Here is a 7064-nt window from a genome sequence, read left to right on the forward strand (position 1 = left end):
TGATTGTATGTATGATTGATTTTAGAGAATTGGCTCACATGATTTTGGAGGCTGACAAATATAAAATTTTCAGGGTAGGTTGATAGGCTAAAGATCTGGAAAAGAACTAATGCTGTATGTGGTTCAAATTCTAAAGCTGTTTGCTGCAGAATTTCCTCCTGCTCAGGGGAGGGCAATCTTTTCTTCTATTCAGACTTTCAGCTGATTAAATGAAGCCTACCCTTATTATGGAGACAGTCTGCTTTACTCCAAAGTCCATGAATTGACATGTTAATCTGATCCAAAAATACTCCCACAGAGACATCCCAAATAATATTTAACAACATATCTGGGCACTGTGGCCCTGCCAAGTTGACATATAGATGAACCATCACACTTACTTTAGTTTTCTTTCTTTTTTTTTTTTTTTTTGGTACTGGGAATTGAACCCAGGGGTACTTTACCACATAACTATATCTCCAGTGTGAATATATATATATATATATATATATATATATATTAATTTTGAGACAGGCTCTTGCTCAGTTGCTGAAGGTCTCACTAAGTTACTCAGGCTAACCTGGAACTTGTGATCCTTCTGCCTCAGAATCTTAGGAGAGGGATACAGCCATGTATCACTGTGCCAGGCATAACTTCTCATAAGTTTAATTTACAGCTGGAAGATTTTGAGACTTTTTAAAAGATTAGAATTTGCTGGGCTTGGTGGCACATACCTGTAACAAGTTCACAGCCAGCTTCAGCAACTAATTGAGGTGCTAAGCAACTCAGTGAGACCCTGTCTCTAAATAAAATACAAAAATAAGGCTGGGGATGTGGCTCAGTGGCCAAGTGCCCATGAGTTCCAAACCTGGTACCCCTACACTGCCCCCGACCCCCGCAAAAAAAAAAAAAAAAAAAAAAAGATTAGAACTTTTGCACCTGTAATCCAGCAGTTAGGGAGGCTAAGGCAGGAGAATCACAAATTCCAGGAAACCCTCAGCAATTCAGTGAGGCCCTAAGCAATTCAGTGAAACATTGTCTCAAAATAAAAACTAAAAAAGTGCAGTTGTAAAGTGCCTCTGAATTAAATCCCTGGTACCCAAAAACAAAAGAAAAAAAACACATAATTTTTTAAAAAAATTTCACTTAATTTTCCTTTCTTTTTTCTTCCTGTTTTTTTGAGACCACATTCCCTGTCATCCCGCTGTGTTTTTTTTTTTTTTTTTTTTTTTTTTTGAGACAGAGTCTAACTTGCTTAATTGCTGAAGCTGGCTTTAAAATTGTGATCCTCCTGCGTCAACCTCCTGGGCCACTGGGATTAGAGGCTTGCACTACCTCGCTGGCTCTAAAACATTCACTTAGTTTTTAATTGGATCATTTGTATTATTTTACAAAAAATGTCAAAGGGATGAAATTAAAACATCACAGATTCCTTTATTACTTTAGAACAATAACACAAAAACTTCCTTATCTAAGTAGATAAAGACACCAGACAAGGGCTGGGGTTACTGTAGCTCAGTGGTAGAGCACTTGCTTAGCATATGTGAGGCACTGGGTTCCATCTTCAGCACCACATAAAAATAAATAAATAAAATAAAGGTATTGTGTCCATCTACAACTAAAAAAAAAAAAAAAAAAGACACCTGACAAACAACACAGTGGCTTTGTTTTTTTTTTTAGAGAGAGAGAGAGAGGAGAGAGAGAGAGAGAGAATTTTTAATATTTATTTTTTAGTTCTTGGCGGACACAACATCTTTGTTGGTATGTGGTGCTGAGGATCGAACCCGGGCCGCACGCATGCCAGGAGAGCGTGCTACCGCTTGAGCCACATCCCCAGCCCCGTGGCTTTGTTTTTGAAATCCACTTAAATTTCACCTATTATTTTTCTCATTTCTTACTAATATATTGGGGAAAATATTTTAGAATCTCATCTTGAGATGGCTAATTCGTCTATAATCATTATTTTGGGCCCTAGGCATGCATTCTGTTTAGGATTAAGAGTGTTTTGTCCACCCTCCTGAAATTTCATTGTTTGGGGAAGAATGGGTTACCTGCTCACATCTAGAGGAGTGGTGGAGGCCATCATTCACTGGTCCCTAACCTGTTTTGTTTTCCTCTCCTTGACAGAGCTTCCTATTTGTCCATCAATCTCTGGCCAGAAACTCAGCTGGAACCTCCTTATAATATAATGGAATAGCCATAGCCAGTCCCTGGGTTAAAATAGTACTGTAGAATTTTATTGTTGAAATTCTTTTACTTTGGTTCTAAATTTCCTTTTGATTTAGAGACTATGTCTGCAAGATCATAATTTCAAGAGCTACAACTCTTCTTTTAGACCAGTGTACAGACAACACACATGAAACTATCAGTGCATAACCCTTTCTACTCTTTGGGGTTAACGATCATGTGTGTAACTCCTGTTAAAATAATAAAAGCATAATTCTGAATTTAGAACAATTGACTCTTGTTTTTATTGTTTTTCTGATTGTATGAACAATAAATGATTTCTTAAACATCCAAGAACACAAAATAATGTGTAAAATACAAGGTGAAATCACCCCCTTAGAGCTGCATTTTCTTATACGGTAGGCTTCTAGCCACATGTAAGCTAATGAGCATTTAAAATGTGGCTTGTCCTCACTGAGACATGCTGTAAATGTAAAATATACTTTGAATTTTAAAGACATAATTAAAAACAAGAATGTAGCTAAGCACAGTGGCATAGGCTTGTAATTGCAGTGACTTGGGAGGATGAGACAGAAGGATTGCAAGTTTGAAGCCAACCTTGGCAATTTAATGAGACCCTTTCTCAAAGTAAACAAAGCAAAACAAATTGCTGGGATTTAGTTCAGTGGTACAGCATCCCTGGGTTCAATCCCCAGTATTTACATAGAACCAAGAAAAAAAATAAAAACCCAAAACAAGAATGTAAAAACATTAACATTAATTTTTAAACATGCATATGTTGAAAGGAAAATATTTTTTGGTATATTGAGTTAAATAAAACAATATGTTTCTTTTTACTTTTTAAAAATATGACTTAGAAAACTGAAAATTTCATAAAATCTATACTTTTTTTTTTTTACTGCAAAGTGCCACCTCTTAACAATAATAATTTTAAAAAATCACTGCCTTTTATTGAGGTTTACCATACGCTACAGATACTGTTTGGGGTCTCTAAGATTTTTAATTGAATTATCATGGTGGTGATAATAGTTTGGAAATTATCATTGCCATTTTTCAGAAGGCAAAGCACAATTTAAATGACAAGTCCAAGATTAGGAGAAACATCACATATATTTCTATATGTAAATAGGTTACACATAAAAATATATGAAATTAGGGGAAACATTACTAACATATAAAGTAGTTATCACAAAGCCTAGCATATAGCAGGAGATAAATAATGATAATAGATAATAAAGAAAGTTAATGCTCATTTGGGGCTTCTAGATAACTTTAAAGTGGATATTTCATTGTAGCAGTCTCCTTCCTTGTTATGGTTCATAAATAAGGTTGCAAGACCTTAAAGGTCTACCAATGAATAATAACCAAGAAAGGGCATATTTAATTTAATGTACCTAAATCTTTGAATAAAGATTTGTGTGTGTGTGTGTGTGTGTGTGTGTGTATGTGTGAGATATTGGGGATTCAATCCAGTGGTACTTCACCACTGAGCTACACTCACACTTTGAGACAGGGTCTTATTAAATTGCCAAAGCTGGACTTGAACTTTCAATCCTATGGTCTTACCCTTCTGAGTAACTGGAATGATAGCCATGGGCCACTGTGCCAGGCTAATGACTTTTTTATGGTAAAAAAAAATTGGCATATTTTTAAAATCTTTACAGTATTACAATTCATTATATTAATAACAGTTTTAAAACTTGAAAACTTAAAAACTATTATGTTTATTTCTCTAACAGATAATTAGAAAACCACCTTTGTTTTGTCAAGGTAAATTGTACTAATGTTGTTCCAGTTTTTTATCTACTTAGTACTTTGCGTTGTCTAAACTATATAATACTCTCCAGAAATCCACTATTACAACAATCTCCTTCCTGCTTCGGATCTACATTTCAGTTTATCCTTGTTATATGAGCAGTGTAACTTTTCTAAAACACAAGCTCCATTGTATCAATCCCTTACTTAAAAACACCAAAAGAAAACTAGTAGATTGAAAGGTGGGAAGCAGAGTGAGGCCAGTAGTTTATAGGTGACCTTTGAAAGTTGACTTTCAAGTGGGAGCTTTTGAGAACGGGATTAATTCAATAAAAGGCATTGTTTTACTTGGTTCATGCCAGTATAGTTGGCAGATGAATTAGAGCCAGCAAAGATGAGTCAGGGCAATTGTCTGTTGGGGATCAGGTATACTGGACTGATAGAAACAAAAATGTTTCTTGTAGACCCTGGGCCTGCCAAAGAAATACTACCTTGCTGAGAGGCTCACAGTTTTAATTAGTAGAAAGCTCCAATTTTTTCAGAATTTGTAGGGTTAAATATATAGAAAATTAATCAATTTAGTTAAAAGGGTAGCCATTTGATTTTGGACATAAAATCTGTATCTGAAGCACAAAAGAATTTCTGTGCTATGACTGAAGGGTTGCTGAGTCATTTCTGCATGTGAGACCTTGCCCAGGAACATCTGGACTTTTTAAGAGCCATGACTATGCTTCTGCCATTAGGATCCTAGAGCAGGTAAACCAGTTAAAACTTTATTTTGGTTCTTGTTGGGGTTACCAGTACCCCGGGAGAGCAGATTCCTGTTTGGAGCTATGAACTGGCCAGGAAAATAAAGAGTCTGAAAATAATCAAAAAGGAACAGAAGACAATAGACAGAAATAGTTATAAAGGCAGGGCATTGGTGGGTCTTCCAGCCTTGATAGGAACTGGAACTGAACAAGGGAAAAAGGTCCAAATCCTTTTTTTAAGGGGAACTATGTCAGATGGGTTTCAGTGTGGTAGGCTTCTTGAGGAAAACAAGTTGGGGCTTGGCAGGTTCCACCATCTCCAGGCAGCTGCGTTTGAGCCTAGGGCTGTGAGCTAAGTCAGGGTACCAGTATGATCTGGGCTTTCTTGGATGGGGGAATTTCACCTAGGAGTTCCCAGAAAAATAGCCTCCCTACCTTATGATATTCAAACAAACCCATAATTTATACACAGTTTCCAACAAGTTCTTGCTGTAAATTTGCAGAAATCTGTGATTCTGAAGTACTCTCTAAACTTCCAGAATTCCCTCCCAAGTCATTACTGTCAACATTTTGTTCCTCCCTGAGCTAGATAGATAGTCTTTTCAATCATCCTGGCTCATTTCAGGTGTGAAAGAAATGTGACCCTTGTCAGAATAAAAAGGGAGTCACTTTTGTCAACCCTAACAACAACCATAAATAAAGCTGGAGAATTATGAAGGAAGGATTTCTTCCTCATGATTCTATTATAATAATTATCATAAGAGATTCTGGCAGAGCCACAAGCTTGCACAAAAGCCACCATAACCATACACAAAAACCAACAAACCAAAAAAAAAAAAAAAAAAAAAAAGAACATCTGCCCAGTAACTGTTCACCTTGGACTGACTCCACTTTTTAAAATTTACCTTTGTGACTCAGATTGTTTCAAAATATCTGATGTAATCTTCATTTTTGTCTTTAAAAACATTCCCTTGGCTTAGGGATGCATGTTGCTCAGTGATAGAGCACTTTGCCTAGCATGTGAAGCCTTGGGTTTGATCCCCAGATCCACAAAACCAAAAAATAAAACAAAAGCAAAAAATAAAACAACAAAAACAATTCCCTTCCCTCAACTTACTAGAATATGTTAGTAAATCAGGCCCATTTTACCTGCCATGCAGTAGGCCACTCACTGAAATGTCCAGTTTTGCAAAAGAGAACATGTTTTGTCACAATGTGGCCAAGTGTGTACAGCCAGGAGAGCAAGTCTCAAGTCTACTTCCAGGAAGACATGGTTTGAGATATGTATGAGCAGGTACAGGGAAAAGTGACTGGAGGTTAACTATGAGAAGGTGGAGGGTTAGGTCTAGGAGGTTTAATCAGTAACTAAGAGTGGGTGGTTTATTCAGGTTTCCCCTCCATTTCAAATATTCCCATAGTTTACTATGGTAATCACATTCCCATCAGAGGGCTGTTCTATTCCCAAATAAATTCATTGGAGAATCTCTCTTTGGTTGTTTTTTATTTTAGTTGACACAGATAACAGGCAATATTCTTATTTGCTGTTCTTACACATATAATAAGACTGTGTTCTCTAGGAAATGGGTCTCTTGATTAAAGGAAAAAGAATACTCTTTCTCATTGCCTCTTCAGATCCAGGTTCAGACTAATCCCGTGGGAAATAGAAAAAAGCTAAGGCAAATGAAGCCAGAGGTACTAGAACCTGGGAAGGAGGGAGTCCTTACAGAATCAAATGCCTTAAAATCTAGAGGCTTGAGTTACTCGATTTTCCCAAATTATCAGAGACTGGAGTACCATTTCAGAAAGAGGGGAGTTCAGTATAAAATGGGAGAGTTGGTAAAAGAAAGCAGAAGTTCCCTTTGTATATTTGGTATACAAATTTGGTATCAGATTATTTTTTCACTTCCTGTGAGCACAACTTCTTTAGCACCCTTCACCTGCATGCAGCCTGTGCTAATGTCTTTTCACTTTCTACTTCTGAACTGTTTTAAAGTAGTAAAGTAGCTCCATTTTGCTTCCCCAATCAAGTCATTCCTGAAGATTATAATTTACCTTTATTTCTCCATTTTTTAAATATTAAGTTCATACTTAAAATTACACCATTTAGTATGTAATAGGTATATAAAAAATGTAAGCCTACTCTCCTTCAATTAGATAATGTAATTCCTGAGTTTGGAAACTATATGTTAAACTTCTTTTGGATTATCTGGAAAAAAAATTATGAGCTCACGCTTATTAAATATACTCCCAGGTCAGAAGTTCTGCCAACTATGCAAGAACAACTGCTTAAAAGCAATGTATAACAGTTTCTCTTTCGGAATGCTTTAAACACTTTTAACTAAAATTTCATATAAACGTATCCATCCGTTTTGACTCAACAAGATCGCCAAGTTA

This window comes from Urocitellus parryii, chromosome 2, assembly GCF_045843805.1.
Source record: "Urocitellus parryii isolate mUroPar1 chromosome 2, mUroPar1.hap1, whole genome shotgun sequence".
Taxonomy (NCBI): Eukaryota; Metazoa; Chordata; class Mammalia; order Rodentia; family Sciuridae; genus Urocitellus; species Urocitellus parryii.